Source organism: Parus major, chromosome 2 (assembly GCF_001522545.3).
Source record: "Parus major isolate Abel chromosome 2, Parus_major1.1, whole genome shotgun sequence".
Lineage (NCBI taxonomy): Eukaryota > Metazoa > Chordata > Aves > Passeriformes > Paridae > Parus > Parus major.
Window position 1 is genome coordinate 25,285,017 of NC_031769.1, and position 12,375 is coordinate 25,297,391.

General features: G+C 37.9%; 1 long non-coding RNA gene across 1 annotated transcript; it reads left to right on the forward strand.

The window, feature by feature from the left end:
• Nucleotides 1-6,995: 6,995 nt before the first annotated feature.
• LOC117245429 lies at nt 6,996-9,874 on the forward strand. The gene is made up of 2 exons (XR_004500116.1): nt 6,996-8,614; nt 9,395-9,874. It is a non-coding gene; the product is annotated as an uncharacterized LOC117245429 (long non-coding RNA).
• Nucleotides 9,875-12,375: the final 2,501 nt, after the last annotated feature.

The window sequence follows — 12,375 nt, forward strand, 5'->3', positions numbered from 1 at the left end:
GTTGAGCACTTATACCTTTCCAGCTACAGCTTCAAAGTATGCCTTCCTGGTCATCATCAACAACGTTTTAATTAACTTTGGAGGCTTAATTCCTTCTTCAGTAAATCCCATCTAATGCTAGTGGAAACAAAGGAGTGGCATAGGCGTAGCTGGATGGGAATTTAGAAATTGTAGGTTACAAGGATATTACAGGTGGCCTAACTTGACTGACACAGCCGGTACTAACACAGAGAGAAATCATCTAGGTACACTTTTGTATCCTAGAGTTTTTTCTGTACTAGCTCTAGAGTGCAAATTAATTGCTATTAATTAGGGGCATTTTGTTTACACTGACCCAAAGTATTGTTTTCATGAGGAGCAGGAAAACTGCAGAAGTTCCAATTCAAGTAAGCTGTTGCTTCTTAGAGGAGATTGCTTGTTTTATTCAGAAGTAACTAGGACAAGAGGAATCAAAGACTCAGTTCACAGAAATTCGGAGTTGAGGGTACCCCCTGCTGAACACCTGCATGGTTATGCTGCTTCACTCACTGAGATGTGAGAAACCTCAAGGACCAGGGTATTTGGAGCTGCCTCTCCCTCAGCCTCTCCTGCTATAACTCTTCCATTCTCCCTCTATATAAAATACATAATAATTATTAGGTTAGTCAGAGCCCATCCTGTAAGACACGAACTCCTTACTTGTGGTCCTCATTTTTTTCCCCACTGCTAAAGGATCAAAGGGATGGAAAGAATGATGGCAGAGAAGGAGAGGCACTTGCTCTTGCCTCCCTTGCCAGTTTGAGGGCAGAGGAGTGTGCAGCTGGAAACTTTCAGGGTGATGACCTTAAGCTCTTCCTCCTCCTTCCTGTGCCCTGCCCTTAGAGGTGCTGCTCCACCCTGATGTTTACTCACACACACAAAATACATCTGGAGCAGGGACTAAGGGCCTCCCCCCAGAAAGGAATATAACATGGTAATTAAAGGACTAATTTAGGTAGGAAATGAAAAAGTTCAAGTTATCTCATGAAGAAGAAGGTCTTGGCCATACAGCTCCCAAGTTCTCCATTACTCGAGTACCAGGTATTGCATCAAAGGAGGCACAAGTCCTTTTGTTTCCTCCTCCAGATTTATTTATCTAGGTAAAAAAAACAGCTGAAACTATTTGGCAAATCTGATGCAGATTAGAGTGGGGGGAAACTAAACCCAGTACTTTTGATAATTACTGTAGTCATCTAAAACATTCACCCAGCTGAACACCACAGTGGTATTCTTACAGCACACCTGTGCAGGCAGGATTGTCAAGCTAAACTGGAATTCATTTTATCTCTCCACTGCAGGTGAAAATTAAAACTTAAAACTAGAAAGAAGTAACACATGTCTTCTGGCTAGCAACCGCTCTCTTGATAACAGGTGACATGCAGCTGCTCTTATCAGGGTAAACGCTGCTGCCAGAGAGGTAAGAAAGAATTTTTAGATTAATTTCCATTGCAAAAAAGGTGGTGCTGCATCAGCTGGGTGAGCTGTGCTGCTTTGGAGGAATACTTTCTGACTCCCTACCCTTTCCAGAAATGGTCATTTCTATTGTGGTGTATCCTTACATGCCACCCCAGACCGTTCTTTGGTTGGTGAGGGGGAATCCCATCCTCCAGCAGGGAGGGAGAAGCCCAAGGACTTGCCCCCTGTGCTTGTCCTCCAGGAGTGCATCACGGTGATGGAGCCTTGAGCTGGACCACAGCTGTGCTGTGCTTGAAGCTCATGCCAGTGATATATTTCCCAAAAACCATGGAGCAGGTTAATCCTTCAGTTCCATTGTGTTATTCAAGAAGTGTCATAGATAATCTTTTCACTTACAATGTGTAGATTCTGTATTTATGATCTTTCTGAGTTATTTGAGACTTAATTGTGAAAAGGAAACAAAATTTTCTTTTTCATCAAGAAAATCATTAGAAAAAGGCCATCTCAATATGAACAAGTATTTATGGAGTATGCTCCATTGCAAAGATGAATTTTATTCTGATTTTCTTACATTAGAAAAACAAACTTTTACCTCTTGCAGCACTCCCCTGAAATCAACCTTGATAGTTTCTGCGGATAGAGGTCTAACCTTATCTTGCAGCTGTGGATTCACACGTGTCAACCCACATATGTCATGTATGTTTTAAGCAAATAATTTCATGCAAAGTGTTTTATTTCAAGACTGAAACATTGTTCAAGGAGAGGAAGAGCATAGGAGTTAGGCCAGGTGAGTGGACCTTTGAAGGACTTTTTCCAAGGCAAGGAAGGGACCATGATAAAACTCTCTCTGATCCTCTAGATGTGACTGTAAAAAGACCAATAAGAGAGAAATTACTTACTTTAAGATACATCAAACACTGTATTCCCATTGATAATCCATGCTAGCCCACTGTGTGTAGAGCAGTATTTGTCTTTCAAAAAAGTGCAAAATAATCCCAACATATTGTCTGAGAGACAGGAAATATCTGTTCAGAAAAAAAAAAAAAGGCAGTGGGACTGCCTACAACTATAGATTATGTACTATCAGCAGTAAATAAAATAAATTAATAAATAAGCACTTCAAAAGGCCTTAGGTGAGACTTCCTTGTCTTTCCAGAGTAAACATACTAGTACATTATAACCAGACATCTTCTAAGAAATCATACATAGTTTGAACCATTTAGGATTGATTTGGGGAAATATGAAAAAGCATCTCATAGAAAATCCACTAATGTTTTATTGGTGTGAGTAGCTACACATTTTATCCATGTATGTCACATGCTCAGTAACTCAGAAAGAAAAAAAAGAAATGTGGATACAAAAATTAACTCATAATTCTGACTCTCATTATCCAATTAATTTCTTGTAGAAGTTTGTTTCTCAAATAATCCATGGACTACACCAGAATTTTTATGTACCATTATTATTTATAGGATAGCAGTAGATTGAAATCAAGGTTTCTCTTTCCAAAGATATATATGCTGATGCTGATATATAACAGAATTTGGCACTTCAACTAACTTCTTTGTTTTTCTTAAAAGCCTGTTATGTAAATACAATAAGCAAATCCTTTTCTCTCTGAATCTGTATGAATTCATTACAGTATCGTTTTATAATCAATGTTTTTCTCCTAAAGATTCAGGTTTCCTTTTTTGGCAGAATACTTTTAATTAAGGCACACCCATAAACACTGGAATGTTGGAGGATGATGTTTTTTGGAGCTGCTGCTGTGTGCTTGTGAGTATGCTACACATCTTGAAAGAAAATGGTGGTTTCAAGATAAACCTAAATGTTTTATAACAGCTTTTTCTGTACTTTTAATTTGTGCTACTTTTGAACATGTTAAATTTTAGTTTATATGTAGGCTCAGCCCAGTGCTTTTCTACCGAGTGTGTAGGGGAGTGATGCACTACAGGCTGTAATTTAGGGGCAGGTTGGAGCTGCCTGAAATATGCGTATCTTCATAATTTATTCCTAAAATGCTATTATTACCTGAACTCTCTGTAGTTTCAGCACTAAATATCCTTTCCTTCCCTCTGCACTGGGGTGGAAAGGCGGTGGGAGGGAAGCAAAGTTATTTTTACTTCTGTGGCTGCCAAGCTGCGTGCCAGAGGCTCCAAGAGCCCACGCAAGCTGGGGGATAGAGCTGGGCTGCCAAGGGCTCTGCTAGCTCTGGGCAAAGCAGGGATTTTCCAAACACTAAGACATCCTCAGAGGGATGGAGCTGGACTACGGGCACACTCAAAGCCAATACACAAATACTACAAGTCTACCTGCACAATGTAAACATTTAGAAGTGAGAGGTGTGTATTAATGCAGTGCTCAGATGTCACACCAATGTCCATTCCATGCATTGAATCCAATGCCTGTATCAAAGGACCACAGTGATCCCACCCATGGATGTATTAGTGTTTCTAAATACATTTCTATTGCAAAAGCTCAGCCAATGGGATCTTTGCTCTCATGAACTTTAGGGTTATTTTTACACAGTAGCTCCTGTACAGCTATTTAAGTTCTTGAGACTTTCTATGAGACTAATGCCAGTTAAAATTTTTTATTTGCACATAACGAATTGGGATACTTTTAGTGTTGTTTAGCATAGTTTATATGGCAAATAGCAACAAAATAAAGAAATTTAAATGTAATGAACTGTTTGAGGGGAATTTGTTAACAAGAATTCTTCCTTGGAAAGCTTGTTGCTTGAAAGAGGGAAAGCTGTTTTATCTGGGAACTTAAACTTCTACTCGACAGTATTTTCCAGATTTTTGGACTATTGAATAGACAAAGTAAGCTTCTAAATCTTCCCTACTCCATGTGTTTGGTCATGCCATCGCTAAAATTGGGCAGCAAGAAGCTTAATTTATAGAAATAAAAGAATGATAATGACATTTACACAGCAGGGCTGTGTTAACATTTATCCACAGGGCTATTGAGGGGACGGGGACATGCTGGAGCTGGCAAAACACTAACAGCAAAAGTGGACTCCCACTTGAATAAAGCACAGGAATAGGACTTCTGATTTTATTTTCAAAATCTTTGTGTAAACTCAATTATTGCTATTGACAGGGAGCAACAATTTTGAAAATGTCATCTTGTTTTCATCTACACACACACACATATTTTCTGAGTGGCAGAAGACAAAAACTGGCTCTCTGAAAGTTGCTTGAAAAATAATCAGTTCCTACACAAATTCAAGATAATGTTTAAATTTTTTGTCACTGTCCAAGGATCTATTATTTGCACTTCAGACATGAGACTGGAAACAGTTTTAAGATTTTTACATCTGTCACAAGATTTTTTACCTGTCACATTGATTCAAATTACATATTTTTTTTACATATCTATCATATTGATTCAAATTATGTAATAGCTTCTCCATGTTTAAAACCTTAAAGTATGTTTCATTTATAAATACTAACATTTATTTTAACTAATGCTAACCTGAAATCAGCTTCACACCTCTGCCTCTTCTTATCCATGTCATCAGTTCTTTCTTTTTCAAGAGAAGGATTAACAAATCCATGTTCTTTCTCCTTTCATTCACTCTCTCACTTTCTTCTCTCGCTCTCAATCCCTTTTCCTGGCAATTCTTATAAGATTTTCATTTTACCCCTCCACCTTTACTAATAATATTCTACTCTTCTATTTTTCAAGGGTTTATTATTCAAGGGGTTTTTTTCCTTGTTCTTTCTTTGTCATAACTCTTCACAGTATACATGAAATTATATCTGTCTCATCCATATTTTTTAATCCTACATTTACCTAATTTTCCTCTCATACTTCTGCTGAGTTTTCCTCCTTGTCTATATGTTTTAAAATAAAATCATGCATTGCCTGAAACTATGACCTCAGATGGCTTTCTGCCAACTTCACCTTTTCCCAAGTTGTCTTTAATTTCAGCTATGTGCACCCCACTCAGCTCTTCTGAGGTCATAATCAGTGATGTGACCAAATCTCAGGACTCCTTCCACCTCCACAGCCTGTGATGTTATTGATCATACTGTGACTCAGAAATATTGTCCTCTTTTGACTCACCATTGAAAAGATAGAAAAGTGTTGTGGTTTTTTTTTTTTTGGTTTTTTTTTCTTTTCTTTTGGTTTTCTTTTTCAAATTATTGCCAATTCCTTACCCTTCCTTTTAGCTGGGAGATCTCCATCCTGAATTTCAACAGATACCTCACCAGGCCTTTTTTTACCTCTCGTTATTCTACTCGTGTGTTTTTCTAGGTGATTCCTTCCAGTTTTGTCAATGCAACTGTCATATCTAGAATGCAACTTTTCCACTTTTCATTGCCCATACCTGATTTCCCCTTGAGCCTAAAACACTGAAGTCAAGACAGCTTTCCTGAATTTTCATTCTGACTTTATCTGCCTCTCTCTGTATCCTTTCCTGGCATTCATTCCCCTTCAGTGCCATTTTGAATAGAAGTTAAGAGCATCCATCGGGCACTCATCTATGATATCTTATTGTGCAGTTTGATGTTCCAAACTGAAAATGGCATTTTCAGTTGCCTGTACATATTTTTCTCTCTGAAGTTCTTTCATATATATTTTTCAGGCTTTCTTCAGGAGAACTATGACCAAAATAGACTTTGAAAAAGATTATGAAGACTTCCCTCAAAGTTATCTCTAATCCCACTACTTTCATGATGCATTCAGGAAATAGAATTGATATCAGGCTGTGGTATTTTCAGTGAGGAGTGGTTGTTTTAATTTATTTGCAGATTTTTAAAAATACCATGTGCTACATTTTACAGTATAAATACCTAGACTATACTAAATGCATACTCTTCCTCTCTTGCTCCCACCTTGTGGGTTTTTTTCTTCAGTTTCTCTTATAAGTATTGCAAGTTTCTTTACTTTAAGAAGTGCTTTCTGGGCATGCACAGTAACCAGTACAATATCCCATGACATGAAAAATAACACTAACTTAATTTTTTTAGCTCTACTCACATGACACTGATGAGATTTCAAAAAGCACTTACTCTGTGCAGACACCTGTAGTAGCACATGCACAACAATAAGACTCACCGCTAAATTATGTGATGGCAAAAAATAAATTTGAAGATGTCAGATGGTTTGATACATTAATATTGTCAACGTATTTCATAGCATTTAATTACCATAAAAATGTAGCTTGGAAACAAATCTTTGCAGAATTGCACACTTCTATCAGTATCTTTTCACAGCCAGGATTTCACCCTTGTTTTTAGGATAGTGATGTAGATAGGGATTTGCATTGCTGCAAGTCAGAGCTGTCTATATCAGGACAGAAAAAAAGGGGATGGAGAAGTATTTATTTTAATACAGTGAAAATACATATAATGTATGTGTACATACAATGCCAGACATAATAGGATCACAAGTAACTAATAGGTAAGAAAACAGTTGAAATAAAATTGGTTAGCAAATATTTTGAATTTAATTTCTTAAAGGTGTGAGAATCTCAGACCATTTCTGATCAGCAAATTCTAATTTTATATAAACCAAAACATTACCAAATACACAAAGCTCGAGCCCACTGGATTGCATAACTTATAAATCACTTCAGAAGAGTTAAGTGTGAAAGGTGATATGAAAGTGCGAGTTGTTAACCACCGTCACAGCTGACTGAGCATTTTGTTTATTCTCTTACCAGATTCTGCTTTGGGAGTCTGTACCACAACTAATTAACCATAGTGCTTATAATTGTATAAACAGAATATATAACAGATCTTTATGATATATAATTAATTCTGCCCGTAAGGAAAGCTTTGTAAGTCAAACCATGTGCTGTTGGAGAACTGCCTCTTTATGTTCTCCCTTACAAGGCAGGTATATTTCCCTGCCAGCAGAGCTCAGGGAACATTCTAGAAAATAATGTTCGTTAAGGCCAGCCAGGTGTTTTCCTGCAGACTGACTACTGGGAGCCCCATCTCTGAAGCTGAGGTGGTTGCAGCTGTCTCTGCTCCTTCCTTTATGCAGACTGCAGTGAGAAAAGGCACTTTGGTACAGAAAATTTTCTGGTTTTAAAGATCAAACTCACTTGCTGTTGTCATGCATTAGCTACTTGTTTAATCTTGAGTTTTGTCAGCCTTACTTTTCAGCATTTTTTTGTGTATTAAGTTCCAAGCTAAACTCAATCATTGATGCAAGACCAGAACAAGAACCCAGATAAACACAAATAATTTGTTTTTGGATTATGATCCATGAATAAGCACCACTCAATATGGTTAGAGGATGGCCGTTCTTCCATCTGCTGTTTGATGTGCTTGTCCTTCCTGTGTGAAAAAAAACCAACCCCAACAACAAATGGACACACATGAGTTCAGACACCTGATTTCACTATATGAAGACCTTTCCTGAAGTGACAGAAAAGACAACATCCATCTGTAGGACCTGTTTGATCAAAGGGGTGAGTCATCCTTACATCAGGCCTGGAGCTTTGTGTGTCCCAAGCCAGAGCTGGCTGCAAAATCTTGAAACACCAGGCTTAGGAGAGCTAAAAGTACTGTGAAAGCCTCCCCTAGACTGTCTGCAGAGAAACCCTATCTTTATAAAATGCTAATCAGAGCCAGCAAATTTCCAAGCATCCCAAGATGAGAAGCTCATCCACCTAGTACTCTGCTGATGGTCTAGTAGGAGATCTATTTCTAAAGACCACTGTGCCTTGGGACATCAGCTCACTCTTTAGACATCTTAAATGTACATAATAAAAGAAGTTAATATGAAGATGAGTTGTTTGCTGGAAAGGAAAAAAAGAAAAGGAAAGAGAAGAAACGAAAGAGTAAGCAAAGAGCAGAAGCCTCCTTGATCTAGCCTTGATCTGGCTGAATGGGAGGCACAGGTTCACATTACACTCCTTTGGAATGATAATCACACCCTTCTTTGAGGCTGACACACCACTGGGAGGATTATCTTTGCAGGGCAGCCCAGATCCTTCTCACTGATAAAGCTGCTGTAACTGAAAAGTATTTGGCAGAACTGTCACCATACACACAAACAGAGGAGCTGAGTCTCCTAACCTCAGAGGCTTGGTATGGGGAGTAGTCTGCATCAGCTCCCATGCCCTCCAGATCAACTCTACAGATCACCTATGTAACTTGGAGAAGAAAACACTGTTTCCTTGGGGATCTTTGAGGTGGTTTCCAAACCTTTTCAGGTAACGTTTTCAAGGTAACAAGCTTTTCTTCACCCATTGCTTTCCCACCCACTTCTTCTTCTGTCTCCTTGTGAGATAAGGAGTCACCAAAAAAATTCTTTATTGCTTTTCTTCCCAAAAGAAGATATATTGCTTCTTCGACCCTGCATGATCAACTGCACTTATTACTCCCTTTTTCTAGACTTCCTGTGAGTTATATCACATATCATCATTTTCCCAGATACATTTTCTGTTTAACATTCCTGTCTACTGGTAGAGCCAAAGCCATAACTCAGTACTATAGGGGAAGGTCTTGCCCTTGAGACCTTTCATCATGGACTTAAAATAAGTGAGCAATTACATGAAAGAGTTAGGTTTCTGCAGGATGGCACTGATTCCCACTGTTTATTGGAATGTTGTATCTCCACCAGTAGTGGTTACATTGTATCTCAAGCACCAGGGAATAATGCACGTCTACATCTACTTGGCTGGCAAGTAGAAGTTTGAATTTCTTCAAGTAAGGTGTGTGCTTTTTGTCTTTTAAGACTAAAAAGAGTCTGAAGCAATTATCCAATAGATGTGCTTCATTGGAGCTGCTCCGATCTCTCAGAGAAAGACCTCTCTTTATGGCCAAATAATGCTTATAGATAGATTTGCCAAACAATGCTTTTCTTTCCAAGGACCTATAAATCTCAGAGTACTTTTGAGAGTAATAAATGTTGCAATAGTGCTGTTCTTGATTACAGGCAAGACTATAACAGCTCTGACTGGTAGTGATTCCATAATTATATTTGATTACAGACAGGCTCTGTGCAATGCAAGGGGGTTATTTGTTGCCTTCTATCAGTCCTGGATTCCACTGGAGACCAAGAGCGTGCCATGCCAGCATACACAGCTTACTCAGCTGCCTTCCTCAGAGCTTCATCACTAAAACATAGCATTTAATAGCAGGACCTGTGATAGTCGGGTGTGCAAAACCCTTTAGGGAACTGTAATTTAGCCACTATGTAACTACATGAGAGAAGACCACTGCCTAAGAGGATCCTGAATTTCAGCAGCCCCTGAGGACTTGACCTTGCATACTTTGTAGCATCCAAGAGCTAAAGTTACTCCTGCCTTTATACCAATGACAGTAAGGACCAAAGTGACAATGAGAAATAAACTATATCTGTAACACTGTCCATGCTTTCTATTACTAAAGAATTTTAAAAAAGGAAAAACTCCATTAAGTCAAATAGCCCTCCCTCTGTCAATGAATAATAAAAAAATCATGCCTTACAATTTATTCTCCAGTGCTTTGTTTATTTGGTATTAAATGACTCATGGAATAACGTTTCCACCTCTTCCCATGGGAGATTATTCCAGCTGCTGAGGACCTACTATCAGCTCCCTTTCTTTTTTTTCTCTTTTAATGATGCTGAAATTTTGCATTCTATTTTAGTTTGGGATGTAAAAGAGACAAGGGAAATTCACATCCCCAAACTGGCTTTAAAATGCAATTAAAGCTGTTGACATGGACTCAGAAATCCAAGGAAACTTGCAGTTAAAACAGAAATGCATCATATTTTTCACTTAAATACCACGCCACCTCAAAGGAACACTTTTAAGCTAACTGCACACTTCCTTGTTTTTACAGGTTTATTCCTTATTGTTATGTAAATGCACTTTTGTTGTATGTAAATGATCATTAGGCAAACTCTTAAAGCCTGTTTTATAGCTGTCACACAACCAACCACATTTACAAATAAATATTTGTTTCTACAGGCAAGTATATTACCTGCTTGGAAATAATAATTATTTCCAGCATTTTGACTCAGTGCTGTGACTCTATTCTGGCCCCACAACCTGTTGTATGCACAGAATGGGACATTCTTATAAAGAATACCTTGTTTATAGAGTAGCATACCCTAAATGTGTCCCTCTAATGCATTTTATAATTATTATTCTTACCAGGCTGCAAAATCTATATAAAAAGAGAATATTCTTCTGCTTTGAAGATGTTTACCTCCCAGTAGTAGCTGTGGAGTCCACCATGTCACTCAACAGCATCCCATTTGACTGGTAAAGGAACGATGATGATAAGTTCTAAATAAAATCTAGTGCAGTTTGTTGTGCAAAGAAAGAAAGGTCATGGTGAACAAGGCTTTATTTGTCAGAAACAGTGAAGTAAAATAACTAGAGGGGTAGAAGCAACCCAGGAAGGGACTGTCTGAAGTGAAGGTTGAAGTTCCTTAACCCTCAGATTTGCCTTTTAAACCAGATTGTCGAAATGTACCTTTATTAACACCAGCACAAATCTCACTCCTGTGGTAGGGGCATTCATGCTTAATGCAGTTCAAAAAAACCCAGCACAAAACCAGACGCAGATCAAATTAAGAAATCTTAACAGAAAGATGTCAGGGACTCCACTATCAGGCACTTATTACTGTTTTAATGGATTGTAATGGTTTCAAATCTACCTTGTTAAGGGGATGCTGCTCATTTAAAAAGTTAAATGTCATATAAATCAAAGTACTATACAGTACATTTGTGTTAATATCCTTAGCAGGGTAACTGCTCACATGAAATGGTGTTTCTCCTTTCTTTTATTATATTGGTGTGAATGGTAATAGATATAACAATATCATTATATTCAAATTGCTACCAGCATTTGCTTACTGTTTCTACCTTTTCCATTAAAGATACTATTGCTGTGCACAATATACACTACCTAAGTACTCTGAAAACACATTTTTTTCCTCACAGATGGTTCTATGATGCAGCATGAAGTTATTGGAAGGAATAATTACTTTTATTATGTCAACATGAAGTGTTGCTGCTATTATTATTATTATTATTAATAATAATAATAATAATTTTTAGACAAAAGACTGGCAAGAGAAATTATAGTAAAGAATTGCCAGAAGTGTCATTGCATTTGACATGGCAGGTTATCAGAATACCAGCCATTTTATCTGTGTTTCAATCAGTTTCACTTTGGAGAACAGCAACAACACATACTTGTCCAAAGGTGTCCTCATACCAAATGCCTAAAAATGGAAAAGAGGGAAAATAAACCCGCAAAATCCCTCAGCTCTTCATTTGAAAGAACTTGGGCTTAGTCCCAGCTGTGCAAATCAGACCTTTTTCGAGATGATAAACTGGGGAAGGGAGATGGAGATGGTGGTTGAGTCAAGTAACCAAACTCAGAATAGTACTGTAGGGCAGAATTGCTGCCTGGAGAAAACTCAGTTTCCCAAGGCATACAGTCTGACATGGTTAACTTGCTAGCTAAAGGAGAGTGTTGAATGGAATTACCTGTACCAATGAATAGAAAGAAAAACTTCAGACTAAATGCAGAGCTGGAAGGAAGGCTTGGTGATTTTTGCTGTGTGTTGAATGTTCGCCTTTATGTTAAAGCAGATGCCTAAGGGATACATAATTCAAAAGTCCAAAGTGGTTGGCCTATTTTCCTGAAGAAGAGAATGTAGCAGTAGGTCTGATTCCACATGAGATAAGACTTTGTTATAACAAAGGTAATGTTAATGGGCAGGTTCTGGTTTAAGTGAGTTATTCAGTATCACAAAAAGACTTCTGACAGATAGGAAAAGAAAGACAATTATCCAAAATGGTATTCAATTTTCTTAAGGGAAAATCTTACAGCTGGCTCTTATTCTGTAGTTTCCTGGCTTGTTCATTATGCAGTCCTCACTCCTAGTGACAATCCTTTGCACTGAATGAAATAATGTTAACAATAGCATTTGACTAAAAAGGAAGTACTATAATACCTTCTGGCTGAAATT